General features: G+C 41.7%; 1 protein-coding gene across 4 annotated transcripts in view; it reads right to left on the reverse strand.

Moving 5' to 3' along the window:
• The window catches only part of LOC126188865 (ribose-phosphate pyrophosphokinase 1), a 76610-nt gene that overhangs the window by 9971 nt on the left and 47117 nt on the right, over positions 1-19522 (reverse strand). The gene's annotated exons all lie outside the window — the stretch shown is intronic.

The raw sequence follows: 19522 nt of genomic DNA on the forward strand, positions 1-19522 counted from the left end.
GAAACATGGGTCTTACACCAAGTTATATCTGCAATAAACATCGTTGGCATAAATGTATTGAACTGAAACCCAAACAAACAACAACAAAACAGGTTAAAAGTAGAGCAGAGCTGCCACAGTGACGGAAATAGCTCCAAGATAATCTGTGAAATGATTATGAAACATTAAATTATTTATATGGATATTTTTGTGGTACTGTCTTTGTATTATTTAATTTTCTGTTGCCTGCGATACAAAGTCCTTTTGAAGCATATTCTGTTCAATTCTTTCACTGCTCTTTCTTAATTTTATTACATAATTTAATTTTGCACAACATTTCCCTTATTGTAGACACTATTGCTCATGAGTATTTGAATGAACCTATTTTTTCACCTCTTTCTCACTCTTATATATGTTCCGTAAGATCCATAAATGGTACTCATTTTTCACATAATAACAATATTTTTGTTCTTAATACCTTGCATTGGTTGACCATAAGATTATGGGTACCTGAGCAACCTACAAACAGAGCACCTACTGTCTAAATATGAAACGGGTACAAAATCAATTTGAAACAGACTCAAAGCTTGATTTTCAGCTGTAATATAACAACATCCTGATACTTTATTGCTCTTCCTCTTATCTCACCAATCAAAGAACTTTTCATTACAGTTTATAAAATCTATGTTAACACAATAGGTATTTTATTTACTACTACTACTACTACTACTACTACTACTACACCCAGAAATTCTTTCATACTGCTTTTCTTGTCAGCTACAGAAACTTAGATCTAGTGGATTACAAAAGATATGATTAAACTGTACAAAATCACTACAGAAGTATTTATTACTTTGTAGGGAGACTACGTTTTTAAATAATTTTATTAACCACCATGGGGAAAAGGGGTATTGGCCTAAAAGCATGGTTTGTGATATCACTGATTTCAAAAGCCTTCTGCACACCTGTTAGCTTCTTCATAAAGGGATATCTTGTACTAACAAGAAAATCAGTGCCACTTAATTTTGAGCAGTTTTGACATATGGTATCTCCTGATGTGCAAGTATGCTACAGTTTATGTCACTACATCATTTAAAAAAATAATCTACACAATTATCTATAATATCTCACTGTATTTGTCATCATATACCAATAATAAAATATGTAAAAATTGACATCATGCCAGAAATGAGAAATCTTTTAAATGATAAAAAGTCTCCTCGAAGGCCAAGTGGCGTTATTGCAGAAATGACTGATACACTTACTGACCTGCTGACGTCAGCAAGACTGTCACAAAACACTCATTCCGTGGGGGGTTTGACCTCTGCCCTATCAGTCAGATACCAAACAATATTTGTTCAGATAAGCCTTCCATTATTTTAAAGGAGTGACTGCCAAACTTTTACACAGTACTTAATATAGCATTATAATATTTCTCCATGTGAAAGGGACTTGTGATTCTACACAAGGAAATAATACTCTTTACTCCATGCTGAGTGTTACTTGAAAATAACTACCTATTCTAAATATTAGAAGTTTGTTTATTTATGCAAATCGTGAAAGACATACCAACAAATCAACTCTATTACCAATTTAAAATTGACATACTTTACAGTCACAAGGAACATTTATTTAATGAAAGCAGACCAAAAGACTGAGAGGATATCCACAACTGACTAAGCAAACTGCCTCAATGTTAACAACAACAATCTAGCAAAATTTTATATAAGAATTTTACAAGAGTGTCATTATATCTCTGCCACAGGTCACACAAATGGTATCATAACCAGTTATGCCTTATGATCAGATGACCTGTTTGAAAAGAAAAAAGTGTGATAGTACAATACTAAGGAACTAAATTACAAATGAAATACATTATACTAAGTAACTCTTCACCCGAAGAGGTCACAGAAGAGCCCACAATGTAAACACATCTGCAGTGTGATTGTTGGCACTAAAGGCTACCACTGACTATATAATATCTAGTTAACTCCTAAATTGCAAATACAATTTAAGATAAAGGAGGGAGTAACCATAACACACTATGAAGGAATTATCTGAATGGGATGGAAATTGGATGTTATGTACATGTACAGACAAACAAAGGATTACAATTTCAGAAAAATTTGAAAATTTGAGAGGAAAGAGTTCACAAACTGAGCAAATAAATAACATGTCTGTTCAACTCAGGCCATTATGCAAGCAATTTTCTCAATTGGCATTCATTGATAGTGTTGTTGGATGTCCTTCTGAAGGATATCGTGTCAAATTTCATCCAATTGGTGTGTTAGATCATCAAAATCTTGATCTAGTTAGAGGGCCCTGCCCATAATGATCCAAATGTTCTCAACTGGGGAGAGACCCGGTGACCTTGCTGGCCAAGATAGGGCTTGGCGTGCAAGAAGACGAGCAGTACAAACTATCACCATCGGTAGGCGGGCATTATCTTGCCAAAATGTAAGCCCAGGATGGTTTGACACAAAAGGCAACAAAACGGGATGTAGAATACCATTGAAGTACCGATGTGCTGTATGGGTGCTGCAAATGACAACCAAAGGTGTCCTGCTATGAAATGAAATGTCATCTCAGACATCACTCCTGGATGTCTGGCCGTATGGTAAGTGACAATAGGGTTACCATCTCACTGCTGACTGGGACATCTCCAGACAAAGCGGAACCCTTAGAACATAGCAGTATGTCTAGCATATTCTGTGCCCCATTTTGTTGCCCTTCACGCCAAGCCACTCTGGCTTACATTTCAGCAAGATAAAGCTGACCCACACAAGGCAAGAGTTTGTACCTTGTCTTCGTGCTTGTGAAACCCTATGTCGGCCAGCAAAGTGCCTGGCTCTCCCCCCAATTGAGAACTTTTGAAATGTTATGGGTAGGGCCCTCAAACAACCTAGAATTTTTATGGTCTAACATGCCAACTGTACAGAATCTTGGCACAATATCCCTCAAGAGGACATCCAACAACAATCAATCCAAGCTGAATAACTTCACGCAGGCCAGAGATGGACCAACACATTATTGACTTTATCAATTTATGAAGCTGTTCCTCTTGAATAAATCATCCAGTTTTCCTGAAATTACAATCATTTGTTTGTATGTACTTTTACATTACATCTACTGATTTCCATCCAATTTGAATAATTACTTTGTGGTGTGTCTTTCTTTGTGTGTTAGAGTGTATATATGATAAAGAATATTCACCATGTACAATAGAGTGTGAGAAACCCTTCTCAGGTAAATCAGTTTTACATCATGAAGTTTCTTAATAATATACCTATTACCAACTTTATACTATGTAGTCAACTGTCACCTTCAGTCCCCACAATCTAAGTGCAGATATGTTTACATTGCAAGCTCTTCTCTGGGAGTCTTCAATTGCAAAATTACTACGTAACAAATTCAAGTACTGTATGGATGGTTGTGAATATAAGTTAATTTGATTTGTGATTTAGTTTCCTAGTATTTTAGTATTCCCTCCTCTTTCTTCTTAACAGATCACCTGATGCCAACTTGGTGATACAGAAATACTGGTTGTGACACCACTTTTGAAATCTGATGTAGAAAACATAATTAAAAAATCACTAACTTCTTAACCAAAGGATTACCCACGTAGGTAATTATTGTCGAACAAACCAGCAAGTTCATGTGAAACAAATAATCTAATTGTAATGTTTGCTACAAATACATTAAAAAATGCTGTGGTAGCAATGGTCATTTTAATTTACAATGAAATCTTCAAAGAAGTCAATGTATTCTGTAACCCAGAAATGGGTAGTGGTGCTCTACAATATAAAAATAATTTGAGAACAAAAAGCTGCTCAGAAGGTGCAATCTGTTCTGGGATGTATTAATCATGCAGTCAGTCACACTTGAAGCCTATGTGATTATGCAAGTCATTTTCTGGATTAATTTATGATGGATTTAATTGGTGTGTGTGGGGGGGGGGGGGGGGGGGGGCAGGAGGGAGAAGATAGTGATATTGCAACTGGTTCACCACCTCCCTTCCTCCAGTCAAAAGACTGGTCTGATCCAGCTCTCAATGCTTAATTTTGTCTTGTGCAAACCTCTTCATCTCTAAAGTATCCTACATCTATCTGAACCTGTACTCAAGCCTTTGTCTCACTATACAATTCCCCCCCCCCCCCCCCCCCACTTCCATTAACAAACTGACAATTAAGGAACTTTTTTCCTTCCAAAAGTTGATAACTGCCCCAATGTTTCAAAATTCAGATTTTTGTAGTTACAAATCAAGCTTCTTGCCATGCATGACCTGTTGATATCTTCTGGTCAACATTTGATCTTTGGTGTTGAAAACTACGAGTTTATGAAAAAGCTCTACATTTGTTCTCAGTCAGTTAAACCAAAAGTCAATATGTGCTAACTGTGCTTTGCTTCCGAGACACCTAAAGGCAGGACAATAACGTAGTAAGTCATTGTCAACGATAATCTGACAGATTTTTTTTTTTCCTTTGTTTGTTTTAGGGCGCAAAACGTCTATGGTCATTAGCGCCCAGCCCGTGACTTAAGACAGTAAAAAACCGAAATTGAAAACCAGCAGCAATGGGAACAAAGTCATAAAATTGGAGAAACTAAAAAATAGAAGGAATGCTTAAAAATCCACTACAGAAAGGGGGTGGTTGTCCCCAAAAAAAGCTTCAAATGACTGACGTCATTTCACTGTCACTAATAAACTGGAGAACGCGGTCGGCTGAGCGGTTGTCATCTGCTAAAATCGACGATTGATGAGGCGATAGCTGTAGACGGGAGCGTAACGGATTAAAATAGGGGCATTCAATTAAAAGGTGTCTTACCGTCCACAGCTGAAAGCAGTGGGGACAGAGTGGGGGAGGATCGCCGCTTAAAAGATGTCGATGGCTAAAAAGACAGTGCCCTATCCGGAGTCTAGCTAAAATTACCTCCTCCCGACGACGCGTTCGGGAGGAAGAGGTCCAAGCGCAAGGAAGGGCTTTCACTTCCCGCAATTTATTACGGGGAAGTGTTGACCAATGCGCATGCCATAAATGAGCAACTTTGCGACATAAACCGCTCCGTAGATCGGTGAAGGGAAGCGACTGAATAGCTGGCCGAGGAAGAGAGACTGCAGCCTTGGCCGCTATATCGGCCGCCTCATTCCCACAGATACCAGCGTGTCCCGGGAGCCAGAGGAATGCTACCGACACGCCCCCCCAGGTGGAGCAAGCGCAGACAGTCCTGAATCCGGTGGACCAGAGGGTGCACAGGGTAAAGAGCTTGGAGACTGAGGAGAGAGCTGAGAGAATCTGAGCAGATAACGTACTGTATCCACTGATGGCGGCGGATGTAGTGGACAGCCTGGAGAACAGCGTAAAGCTCTGCAGTATAGACCGAACACTGGTCGGGAAGCCGAAAGTGATTTGGGGTGTCGCCAACAACATAGGCACTCCCTACACCTAACGATGTTTTCGAGCCATCGGTGTAAATAAATGTGGCTTCCGTCATTTGTGCACATAGAGCAGCAAATGCCCGACGATAAACAAGTGTAGGGGTACCATCCTTGGGAAACTGACAAAGGTAACGGAGCAGGCAGATCCGGGGACAGAGCCAAGGCGGTGCTGTACCCCAAGTTGTCACGAAGGTTTTAGGAAAGCGGAAGGAAAGAGAATGGAGCAGTTGACGGAAGCGGACTCCCGGGGGTAGTAGGGAGGAGGAGCGGCCTGCATACCCTACATCAAAGGAGGCGTCGAAAAAAATCTCATGGGCTGGATTAGCAGGCATGGAAGACAGATGGCTAGCATAACGACTCAGGAGGACTGCTCGCCGATTGGACAGCGGAGGTTCAGCAGTCTCAGCATAAAGGCTTTCCACAGGGCTAGTGTAAAAAGCTCCAGACACTAAACGTAATCCACGGTGGTGGATAGAGTCGAGACGCCGAAGAATAGACGGCCGAGCAGAGGAGTAGACTATGCTTCCATAGTCCAATTTCGAGCGCACTAAGGCGCAATAGAGGCGGAGAAGGACCACTCGGTCCGCTCCCCAGGAGGTACCATTCAGGACACGGAGGGTGTTAAGCGATCGCAGACAACGAGCCGAAAGATAGGAAACGTGGGAGAACCAGCACAGTTTTCTGTCAAACATAAGACCCAAGAATTTAGCGATGTCTGAAAACGGAAGGTTGACAGGACCTAGATGTAAGGAGGGCGGAAGAAACTCCTTACGTCGCCAAAAATTGACACAAACGGTCTTACTGGGTGAGAAACGGAAGCCGGTTTCGATGCTCCACGAGTGGAGGCGATCGAGACATCCTTGAAGACGTCATTCAAGAAGGCTGGGCCGTTGAGAGCTGTAGTAGATCGCAAAATCGTCCACAAAGAGGGAGCCCGAGACATCAGGAAGGAGACAATCCATAATTAGATTTATGGCGATGGCAAACAGTACAACACTCAGCACGGATCCCTGGGGTACCCCGTTTTCTTGGGAGAAAGTACGGGAGAGAGTAGTGTTCACCCGCACCCTAAAAGTGCGCTCTGCCATAAATTCGCGAAGAAAAAGGGGCAGCCGGCCTCGAAAGCCCCAAGAGAACAGTGTGCGGAGGATGCCTGTCCTCCAACAGGTATCGTATGCTCTCTCCAGATTGAAAAATATTGCTACCGTTTGGCGTTTCCGGAGAAAATTGTTCATGATATAAGTGGAGAGAGCAACAAGATGGTCAACTGCAGAACGATGCTTCCGAAATCCGCATTGGGCTGGTGTTAAAAGACTGCGGGATTCCAGCCACCAAGCTAAACGGTAATTCACCATACGCTCCAAAACCTTACAGACACTACTCGTGAGAGAAATGGGGCGATAGCTAGAGGGGAGATGTTCGTCCTTTCCAGATTTCGGAACGGGAACGACAACAGCTTCCCGCCACCGTCTGGGAAAGGTACTGTCGGTCCAAATTCGATTATAAAGGCGAAGGAGGTAACGCAGACTATGGGGTGATAAATGCAGCAACATTTGGACATGGATACCATCCGGTCCTGGGGCGGAGGAGCGAGATGAAGAGAGGGCATGTTGGAGTTCCCGCATGGAGAAAACAGTATTGTAGCTTTCGTGATTTTGAGAGGAGAAAGCAAGATGTCGCACTTCCGCTGCACGTTTCTTCGGGAGAAACGCTGGCGGGTAATTTGAAGAGCTCGAAATCTCAGCAAAGTGCTGACCCAACGAGTTAGAAATTGCGACGGGGTCCACTAAGGTATCATGCGCGACAGTGAGCCCAGAGACCGGGGAGAAACTAGGCGCGCCTGAGAACCGTCGAAGCCGATTCCAAACTTCCGAGGAGGGAGTGAAGGTGTTAAATGAGCTAATAAAGAATTTCCAGCTTGCCTTCTTGCTATCGCGGATGACGCGACGGCATCGCGCACGGAGCTGCTTATAGCAGATACAGTTGGCCAAAGTAGGATGGTGACGGAAAATGCGAAGAGCACGTCGCCGCTCACGTATTGCGTCACGGCATGCCTCGTTCCACCAAGGAACTGGGGGGCACCGGGGCAATTCGGAGGTGCATGGTATTGAACGTTCCGCAGCTGTAAGAATAACGTCGGTAATATGTGTGACCTCATCGTCGACGCTGGGAAAGCGACGGTCATCGAATGTCGCTAAAGACGAAAAAAGTGTCCAATCGGCTTGGGCAAATTTCCAGCGTCGCGAGCGCATATATGGCAGTGGAGGCTGCAGTCTAAGGACACATGGAAAGTGGTCACTCGAGTGTGTATCATCAAGGGCGAACCATTCGAAGCGCCGAGCTAGCGGAACAGTACCGACCGCAAGGTCCAAATGAGATAAATTTGTCGTGGAGGCAGACAAAAATGTGGGGACCCCAGTGTTGAGGCAAACTAGATCCGCTTGGTGGGAGACGTCTAGCAATAGAGAGCCACGTGGACAAGGATGTGGAGATCCCCAAAGCGGGTGGTGGGCATTGAAGTCCCCAACCAGCAAATAGGGGGGTGGAAGCTGACCAAGAAGATGAAGGAGATCAGCTCGTGCCATTGGTGTGGATGATGGAATGTATACAGTACAAAGAGAGAACATGTATCCAGAAAGGGAAAGACGGACGGCGACAGCTTGGAAGGAACTGTTTAAGGGGATTGGGTGATAATGGAGAGTATCATGGAGAAGAATCATGAGTCCTCCATGGGCTGGAGTGCCTTCAACAGAGGGGAGGTCATATCAGACGGACTGAAAATGAGGGAGAACAAAGCGGTCATGGGGACGCAGCTTTGTTTCCTGAAGACAGAAGATGACCGGCGAGTAGGATCGTAAGAGGACCGACAATTCATCCCGATTGGCTCGAATGCCGCGGATATTCCAGTGGATAATGGACATAGGGTGAACAGAAAATGGAGGAATGTGACCAAGGGTGCTGTCAACTCAACGACTGCTCAGAGCTTGCGACCGACAGCATGGAATGGCATTCAGCCGAAGGCAGAAGATCCTGATCCATAGGTTGGTCAGGAGCAGCCCCTGCCACCAGCGATCGGCCGGTTGACCGGCCACCAGCAGTGCGCCTCGGCGACACAGAAGACGGCCGAGGGCGATTTCCGCCAGGTGGTGCTGTAGATGGGACATGCCTTGGCGGAGAAGGAGAGGAACTGGGTTTCTTTGTAGCCTTCTTGGAAGTATGATGTTTAGATGAAGGAGGAACCAATGGTTGTGAAGTTTCGGTACGTAAAAACTCTTCACGAGTATGCTCTTTTTTCGAAGACTTGGTGTCTGACTTTTGGGCTCGAGATTTAGCAGAACCCGACGAAGGGTGAGGCATAGAATGGGCAGGCGAAAGTGGTGAGGTTCAACGGGCGATCTTTGCGCTGGCCGATCTGACGACTGTGGTACTAAAGGTGAGGTCGCAAGTCTGCGTGGCCGCATCCTTTGTTGGCCGAGGAGAAGCAAGGACAGTGCTGTATTTTCCTGTCTGAGGCACGGTGGGCTGGCGACTGGCGAATAATTTTCGAGCAGCAAAGGTCGACACCTTTTCCTTCACTCCTATTTCCTGGATGAGCTTTTCGTCCTTAAAAACGGGGCAATCTCAAGAGGAAGCAGGGTGGTCACCCATACAGTTGATGCAGCGAGGGGATGGAGGTGGACAAGCACCCTCATGGGCATCCTTGCCACACGTAACACATTTGGCCGGATTGGAACAGGACTGGCTGGTGTGATTGAACCGCTGACATTGATAGCAACGCGTAGGGTTTGGGACGTAAGGGCGAACGGAAATTATCTCATAGCCTGCTTTGATTTTCGATGGGAGTTGAACTTTGTCAAATGTCAAGAAGACAGTGCGGGTTGGAATGATGTTCGCATCAACCCGTTTCATAACTCTATGAACAGCCGTTACGCCCTGGTCAGACAGATAGTGCTGAATTTCTTCGTCAGACAATCCATCGAGGGAGCGTGTATAAACGACTCCACGCGAGGAATTTAAGGTACGGTGCGGTTCCACCCGGACAGGGAAGGTGTGGAGCAGAGAAGTACGCAGCAATTTTTGTGCCTGGAGGGCACTGTGTGTTTCTAACAACAGGGTGCCATTCCGTAATCTGGAACAAGACTTTACAGGACCTGCAATTGCATCGACACCTTTCTGAATAATGAAAGGGTTGACCGTGGAGAAGTCGTGACCTTCGTCAGACCGAGAAACAACAAGGAACTGTGGCAACGATGGAAGAATCGTCTGTGGCTGAGACTCCGTATACTTACGTTTGTGAGCAGACATAGTGGAAGGTGAGGAAACCATTGCGGAAGAATCCCCATGATTACCGGCGTCTCCGATGACGCGCTCCTCCCTTGTGGGGGCCCTCTCTGAGGGCACTCCCGCCTTAGGTGATTGTTCACACCTCAGGTCACACCTCCCGACAAACGGACGGAGGGACCAATCGGCACTTTCGGAAGGTATCAGCTCGGGTAATCACCCCTCCCTGGGCCTGGCCGTTACCAGGGGGTACGTACGTGTCCTACCTGTCTACCCGGGGCGGGGAATTACGCGTTACCCCGTTACCGGCTACGCACAAAAGGCGTGGGTCGGCCTTCAGACACGCACAGGGAGGAAGAAAGAGAAAGGGAAAGGAAAGAAGAGAGGTCTCAAACGCCACAGCGGAGAAAAGGGTAAAGAGAAGAGGTAAGGAAAAGAGAAGGACAAAGGAAGGAAGAAGACATAAAAGCAAGGAAGGCGAAGAATGCAGTACATTTACGAGCGTCCGTCTCCGGACGTAGGCACAAACCATACTCCCAGATGGGGAGAAAGGGAAGGAAAGAGCCAGAGGTGAGGGGAGGAGGGGCGAAGATAGGGAAGGATGCGGAAAGGGAAGGTATGCAGCCCGGAAAGGAAGGAAGGCCACATTAGCTTGGGGTCCCGTGCTCGCTACGCACGTATCCACAAAAGAGTTGTGGATCCCCTGGGGGAATCTGACAGATGTTTCTGCAGAACCGATGACAGAAATTAGTGGTTTATATAACAACTTTAACTACTGATTATTGCTCCGTTTGAGCCAGCTTTGTCAGGACGAAGTTTGCAGTAGAAGAGTAAGCTGTTTAACTACAAAATGGAAGTTAATACAAGTGTTTCAGAAAAAGAGTATACCTATAACTTGGTGCTCAGGTTGCAGCAAGTCCTAGTTGAGAGTGAAAGCATACAAGAAATCCAACAAGAATAAGAGAATGCTGGCAAATGCTTGTTCACATGGGATACCAGACATACCAGTGAATCCAAAAGCCTCAGGACGAAAAGAATGCAGAGCTGCTGATCTCACTTATATCACAACTTTTCATTGTCAAGTAGTTTAAACAAAACTGACCAAGATTAATTGCTACCTAAATACGCAGTGACATCACCATAACATCAGGAAGGAGGCACAAAGGAAAAATACATTTTGATAAAATCAGCCTAAGGAAAAGAGAGGGCGAAGGAGTACCTGAATGTACAGCAACATTTCAACCAATGTCAGGGACGTGTAAAGACAGACTACAGTTTAATATTATTGTAGCCAGTATATTTTGTTGTATTTCAATAACCTTTTTTGGCTATTCTGTACTTCTGCTTATCAAATATTTATGGAAAATTGTGACACTGAAGTGTTAGTGTTCATTTTGCATAAAAGTGCAATTAATTATGTTTCTTTTAAGTAATGACAACGAAAAAATGTAACAGAAAAAACCTCTCTGGACACATATATATCAACAAAACTTTTAACCTGCAACTTTGCATTTATTGACAAAACTTTGAAATTTTATCCCTGTACTCCAACAAAAATATTTGATATATGCCTACAAAAGTGTGTAAACATTACATTACTTTGTTTATGTACTTAGTATATGTGTATGGTATTTAAAAAATTTGTTTCCACGAAAATTTACTTTTTTGCATGCAATGAGTTTTGATAAAACACTGCTCAATTCCTTGATGCCTAGGGTGTGTTCTATCACCTAATCCCTTAGTAAAGTTGGGCCATGTATTTCTGGTTTCCTCAATTCAATTCAGTACCACCTCCTTTGTTATTCCATCTACTCATAAGAGATGGGGGATCCGCTCCTGAACTGATTCATAGAGTTGAATCTTTCAAAGGAGTCAACAATCAGTGATTCATAAAAAAAGAACTGTAGCTTCAAACGTTTCCCACAGCACAGAGACAGAGAGAGAGAGAGAGAGAGAGAGAGAGAGAGAGAGAGAGAGAGAGCAGATCAGTGGGGCCTCTGCTGGTCAGAGCACACTGCACGCCACACAACACAGCCAGCGCCAGCCTCTGCCCTGCTTCTGCCTTGGCTGCCTGCATTGTGCAGTGCCCCATTGGATTTTGTGTTTCACATATGCCGTGCCATCTCTGTGCTTCCTCTGCCGCGTGCAGTGTCTGGCGCACCTTAACTTAGCATCGCACTCCGTCGGCGATCGTTTCAGTCGCACGTCCTGCCCTCTGGGCAGTTGATGCGAGCAACAGGACAGAGGGCCTCCTAGCGGAGAACATAAGAACTACTTGCAACAACCTGCTCGCAAGAGAACGGACGATTTGTCTCGGAGCGGGTGACTGGTGGCCGTTCACCGGTACCCCCACCCTCGGAACTTGCCCGCTCAATGCTCACCCCACCATTCTCTACTCTAGCCAGAACGTTGAGCAAAGCAACTCAGGTGTCACTCTGGTCTCTGCGGTCTTAGCTCACGCAGTAATACAGCTTGCGGCTCGACCTGCTTGACTCAGCTCCTCTGTATCGGAGTTCGTCTCTACTGGATATTGTTCTTCGTAGTAATACCATTATGTATATTACATAATTATGTTATGTATACATCATTTGTTTTTATTTTATTTTTATTTGTTTAAACTGATCAGATTAGGTTCCTGACGGCTCCTCTTACTATAGGATTTTTTATTCTGGACACTCGAATTTACGCTTTAATTACGAGCGAACCGATAAATGTATAGCAAAATGTGATACACCAATATTTTCCTTGTTTTATTCTGTGGTACGCTATATGCAGCACTTTGGTCTAACAGTCAAATTTATATATTTTTTTCTTATTGTAATACAGATTTTACGATTTTAAGCGTCTTCGGAAGGAAACGTTCACTTTAAAAATATATGGCTTGCAATGTATTTGTACGAGGTTAATGAAATTTTAATACATTATAGCCAAATATATTTTTAATGTAAATCTCAAGTTACAACATTTTCCAATCACCCAAAAAACCACGATAGTGCAAAATAGATCAATAATCAAAAACTTTTGTTATATCATGGAAATTTCAATAAACAATACAAAATTCTTACTCATTATCTGTGTTACTTCAAAATAGGATCAAATAAGATCAAAATACAGGTATAGTACTGGAATAAACCAAGTTTAAAGGGCAATGTGCCTTCCATTTATTTTCTATTGTGAATGAGTGGTGAGTCATGAAAAAGAGCTAGTTCATTTCAGGGAGTGAACAGTTCTGATCCGATCTCTGAAAAGAACAGTTTTGCCCATCTCTACTACTCATCTTAACCTTCAACATTGTTCCACAGCACCACATTTCAAAATCTTCTAATCTCCTGAATTGCCAATTGCTCATGTTTAATTTTCCATACACACTACATATTAGATGTTAACGAATTATTCTTTTCAATAATGCTTTTCTTGCTGTTGGCAGTCAGTGTTTTATCTCATGTTAACAGAATCTTTCATTAGTTCTTGGTAGAACAACATTATAATAAATGAAATGCACCAGTTTGCTTTTGTTCTACAATGTTACTTTTATTGTGTTAACCGGCATACAAGGCCATCTTCAGACATTTACTGAGTATTGTTACCAAACAAGTTACACTGTTTGCAAACAACATTGAAAGAGAAGTAACATCTAGACTGAAGCAGAAACATACAGTAAGTAACATCATTGACAGTACGGTGGTAATGCAACGAGAAAGTTACTTCTCTTTTAATGTTGTTTGCCAACATTGCAACTTCTTTCGTAACAATACTCAGAAAATCTCTGAAGATGGCCTTGTAAGCCGAAAACCGATTAACACAATAAAAGTAATATTGTAGAACAAATGCAAATTGGTGCTTTTCATTTATTGCATTTTACATCTTCCCTATTTTGGCCATCATCAGTTATTTTGAGCCCAAATAGCATAACTGATTCTACTTTTAAAACCTCATTTCCTAATCCAATTTCCTCAGCATTGCCTGATTTGACAACATTCATTTGCTCTCTTTAAACGTACAAATGCTATAAACAGCTTTCCTTTTACGGAAGTTGTAGAGTCAGTACTGCTTCATATGATTCTATATTTCTCTGGAACTTCAACTGATCTTTGCCAAAGTTGGTCTCTGCCACTTTTCCATTTTGCTGTAAATAATTAATTTCAATATTTTGAAAACATTAGTGAAAAATTGCTGCTATATATCTTCTAGAAACTCAATAACAAGAAACTTTTGCCAACGCCAAACTTGTTTGCATGAAATTAATTTTATTTGGATAACAGAATATTTCTCTTCCCTGAGCTAACTCTCTTTCAAATGCATAAAATATAATACATAAAACTCAATCAACTGTGAGGCTTATGGAGAACGAGAAACAATCTAGCCTCTTTCACTGCAGCCACACATGCACTGGCAGTCACCCTGTCACAAGAAGCAGTTCGAGCAATCATTCATTCATGTAGAACTCGTCAGAGTAACCAGGTAGCAATTTGAAGTGAGACACTTCTTTGCAAGTGTAAAATTTTACCATCACATCCAGTTGCAGTTTTCTTCACTATTTCTAAGCTAAAATAAACAGAAAACATAGGAAATACAATAATGAACTTCAGTAAAGCTATTGCTGTGTTCTTATTCTTCTTCTTACCACTACCAAAAGCAGTGCCTTGATGTTCTGGCCACTCATCTATTTTCTGTTTTCTTCATTTCTCGATAATTTTAATACTGCCAATAGATCTTTTATTATTTTCTGTCTTTGCCTTCCCTTCCAAGTTTGTTCCTTCCAATTTACTTGTTAAATACTTATTGCATCTAAATAAATGATCAAAAATGCTCAGTGTTCCTTTTTCTGGATATATGCTATGAGTTTCCCCTGTTCTACACTGGATATTCTTTCTTATTCAGCTGGGCCCTGTTAGCCTTCTCCAAAGCCACATTTCTGCTGCTTTAAGTTTTTTCTGTCTGCTTTCAACAACGAACTATCTTCAGTCATACGGGAAAACATTGTGATCAATTGTGTTTTTCCATACTGAACAATTTGTTTGCTGAAAGATACCTTCTGTCAGTGAAAGCATAACAACAGTTGCAATTCTTTTTCAATTTCCAACCTGCACCAGTAACACAAACAAACTGTATCATACAAATGCTTAACAAAAAGTAAACATCACAGTGCAAATAAAATCCGTCAGTGGCACATAAATTCATTCTACAGCTACAAAACTGTGTGTTGTGCACTGTGTCCCAAATACGAAAGATCAAAATTACACATATGGTATAGGATCAAACTGAGAACTCCCACAATGATGCTGAATAGTGCTACCTTGAAGAAAAAAAGAAAAAAATACACAAATACAGTGTGCTACATGTTACAGGTACTTGCAAACATTCATTTAATGTATGATGTAAGATGATGATGTTTCCGGAAAGGAACATTAATGTACAGTGAAAAGTTTGGTAACAGGTAACCACTAGAAACTGAAGAGGAACTGGCTGATACAGGAACTGGTCGGTATGTTTCCAACTGTATCTCATTACACAACAAACAGGGATATTTGGATAGTGCACACAGCCTGATGGTTGTTACTTAAAAGTTGTTATGAGCTTGGGCTGTTGCTATAAAGTACAAGTCGTTTATACCAACACAAACTAAATATCCCTTTCTAATCATTGGTACTTCATCCTGACATTCATTTTTAATAGAATCCTTCCAACTGTAATTTTTTTACCCTAAAGATTTAGAACACCATCACTCATTAACATAATCCCTGCCTTCATAATATTTGTGAAACCTTCCCTCCATCTAATTTTGAAAGTATAGCCAATGACTAACACAGATAACTGACAAAGAATTCCTTCTCATTACCATGCACTGCTTTGATATTATGTGCAAAAATTAGTCTGACAAATTCAGGGAATGAAGAAATGACACCATTCAGCAAGTCACAAGCACAATGACATCATCCTCTGCATACCCAAGATACTGAGATTAAGCAAGAGAGTGAGACTCACACATAGCTCTGTACCATCTGAACAAGCAATAATCTTCACTTTGTCTGGCATAAATTAGAGTTGACTGTTACATCCATCACATCATTTTGTGTCATTTCCAACAAAACTGTTATTGTCATTTGTGGTAAGGAGCAAATTTTCAAAATGTTTGTCACTAACAAACTTTATATTTTTACTACTGTTATTTGCAAAGACAACCAATTTTTAAACTCCATTTTACTACTTGACTAGTATTACACTTCAATACATTACAAAGTAATAAAACAATCAAGTAAACTCTTGTTAACACAGCATGCTACAAATACTACCACATGACAAGATGACATTAAGCACCGACAGTTCACAGAAACGCAGAAGCTGATACATGGTGAGTCAGGACCCAAATTTTGAACTTTTACTGCATGCCATGCAAAGAAAATTAGGCAACACAAAGGTGAGGCCCTTTAAGACTACTGTGGAGTCCAACAGAAAAATTTAAATACATTACGAACAGGGCTGATATCTTAAATAATGAGTTAATTTCTATACAGATGGCACACACAATCTCTATTTCATATGATATGAAAGGGGGGCCAAAAGACTGATTTATGCTAGCAAAAAGCATCCTTACTCTTTATGAAAACTGCTCTAAGAGAAACAATTCTTTTAAGCCGTGATGTCATCTAACTGAACACTGAATGAAAAGGACAAGATGTTTTAATCATTAGCAACTTTTCATAGTATTCTGGCCACATTTATCCTGCAAAGATTTTATTGCTGTAGTACTTGAAGACAAAGGTGTCTTGTGATTATAAACTCCCATTCAACCACAACTACATCAAGACTCTCATGAAAAAGCAATAAGATCTTTTACTATTTGATACTCTTGTGTACTCCAAGTTTTCTGTGAAATTTTTGAGTTGCCCAGTAGGTCTAAGCATACACCTTTGAACCCAATTCTTTGGTTTAAGTCCTGTGCATTTCATAAACAGAGAAATGCTATTAAGTGTTAAATTTCCCATGTTACTTATATTTGACTGAATGTACCTGTAATCTAGAATCATGACAGGAAAAAAAAAAGACAGATTATAAAAAGAGACTTATAAGACCTAAATGAAGCTGAAATTTAGCAAGTAAAAACTGGTGACGTCACACAATGAACAACACCAATGCAACTTGGAACGATGATAACAAAAGCACATTATGACTAAGAAACTTTAGATACTATATTAACAATTTCAAACAAATCATATTTCAAATAGGTAGGAAATAATAATCAGAAAAATTGCAGGAGGGGGAAAAAAGACACAAAACCGGCTTATTCATTACATGTAACACATTAATATGCGATACCCTCGGTATTTTTTGCAACTCATAAATATATGGACGGTAAGATCAACATTCCTCTCCTGGAAACACCACCTTATCTTAGCACTGACTGTGTGGGAGGAGAGCTTTACATGTTCGCATGAAGCTGAGGGCTGTGCTGACAGTAGCATAGCTACTGGCAACACCCAAGCGATCCATGCCCAGGGGTGTGTGGGGCACGGGAAGTTGTGTTGTTAATGGAGCCTCAGAGATACAGACAATCTCCCTGACCAGTTAGCTTTACACTGGTGGGGACTCCCCTGGTGTCAACCTGAAGTATTCTCAATTCTCTTGAGACCAAAATGGAGAACACAGAAACCAATTTAGAAACTGAGGGGCTTGATGCTATCTCAAATACCTGCGCAGTGGGTGCCGAACCAATGAAAGCTGTTATTGCAACTGGATCTGTGGATAGACGAGTTCAAGATTGGACCAGATTCAGACCGAAGCCTTGCCTTGCACTGAAAGGAATAAAAGTCTAAGAGATTAGAGAAAAAAGGAAGGCAGACAATGACTCCCAACAACAAATGGAGGGAATTAAAAGGTCTGGAAACGGACTTCCAAGAAAAGACTCTAGAGTGAAGGGGTTAAACAGACCCCACCCCTTCCAAGACAGTGAATAAGGGAATGGGGTCGAGTCTGTTACTCCCACTTCCCAGGATAAATGGAACCAGAAAAAATCTGATGCAGGAAACATGGAAACCTACTTCTAGTACTACAGCCTATTTTTAGGATGGCAGTAACCCAACAGGGATATTGACCAAAATACTATTAAGGAAGCAAAGCAGTCATCCTGGAAGGTATTCTGTGACAAGGCAAAGATACAGCTGTCACGGCCAGACTTCACAAAATACTCTTACGATTACCAACAAACCCAGGAGGCTCACTAAGGAAGGAGGACACTGGGTATACAGGGACAGTGCACGAGGTGCTGGACGTGGTGCTCAAGATTCACTTCCCTTAATGCTAACCAGCAAATTTTACAGACCAAAATTCAGTCCTTGTGAGGTTCCAGTTCACATGTAATCAAAGTGGTGGGAATGTTTCAGCTGTTCAAGTCGCCAGGCCCATATGGAATCTTTCGACTATTGTAACAAGCAGAGAGGGATTAATCAGACTCGTATTCAAGCTGTTTAGAGTCAGACTAGCAATAGGAGTCATTACAAATGGTTGGAGGACAATGAAGAAGGTTTTATTCTCAAGCCAGATTATACCAATCCTAAGGATATGAGAACAATCAGTTTGTCATCCTTTCTTTTAAAAACATTAGAAAAACTAGTTAACATGGACATTAGGGAAAGGAGGTTAACTGAGGTCCCTCTACATTAAAGCCAACATGCATATCAGTCATGTAAATCATTCTAAACAGCACTTCAAGATGTTGAGGAGGTAGAAAAAGCTCTACACTTTCAGGAAATTGCTCTTTCCATCTTCCTGGATACTGAGGGGGCTTGGCTTTTAGGAATACAATCTTCAAATCCATTGTTCGAGCTGCAGAAGATCATGCCACTGAGAGCACTACATGTAAGTGGATTAACACTATGCTGAATAGATGAAGGTAGAAACCACAATGATGGATGTGAAAATTATGATCAGTGGCAGACAAGGGTGTCCAGAATATGGGGTTTTGTCCCTACTACTATGGAACCTAGTGGTGAATAAACTTATTAAGGAGTTAAATGCTAGAGGTTACTTTTGACAAGGATACACAGACAATTTAGTCGTCGTAATATTTGCAAATTTGCATGTACCATTAGAACAATGACAATCCACTCTGGACACTGCAAAATTGGTGAAGGAAACAGGATCAAGGATCAATCCCAGGGAAACATGTACCATTCACAAGGAAGCAAACCCAAGACACCTGTAATCATAAGCTCTTCAACAAAATTCTGCCAGTAGGGAGGTAGTGAAGTACTAAGAGGTACCTCTAGATGAGAAACTAACAGGGAGCCCTCACATACATAATATAAATTCCTGGGCAAAAGGTGCTTCATGTGCACTAGAAGGGTTTGTAGCAAAAACTGGGGTCTAAGTTCCAGGATCATGTACTGACTATACACCTCTCTAATAAGGCCTTTGATAATTTATGTGGATACAGTATGGTGCACTGAAGTAGAACATATGGTGGCTGCTAAGGAGCTTGGAAAGGTCTAGAGATTTGCCTGCCTACCCATAATACGTAGAATTAGCAGCACACCCACTGCTGGAATGGAGACCATGCTGGACATGCTCCCTTTACACCTTTGGGTTACAATGGAGGCAGCACCAGGAGCATACAACTGGAAACCTCTAGGATATTGAGAATCTCACACTAATAAAATGAATGTGGCAAACATAGGAATGGTCAGGGACATGCCAACTGACTATAAAATAGCTTCCAGCTGCTTCAATAAAACTTTCAATGTATAATTGAAAGTAGGGATCAGTGGGGGTATGAACTGCAATACAATCAGGAGATTTAGTCTGGTTTACTGATTGGTCAAAAACAGGCCA

This window comes from Schistocerca cancellata, chromosome 5 (genome assembly GCF_023864275.1).
Source record: "Schistocerca cancellata isolate TAMUIC-IGC-003103 chromosome 5, iqSchCanc2.1, whole genome shotgun sequence".
In the NCBI taxonomy this organism is placed as follows: Eukaryota; Metazoa; Arthropoda; class Insecta; order Orthoptera; family Acrididae; genus Schistocerca; species Schistocerca cancellata.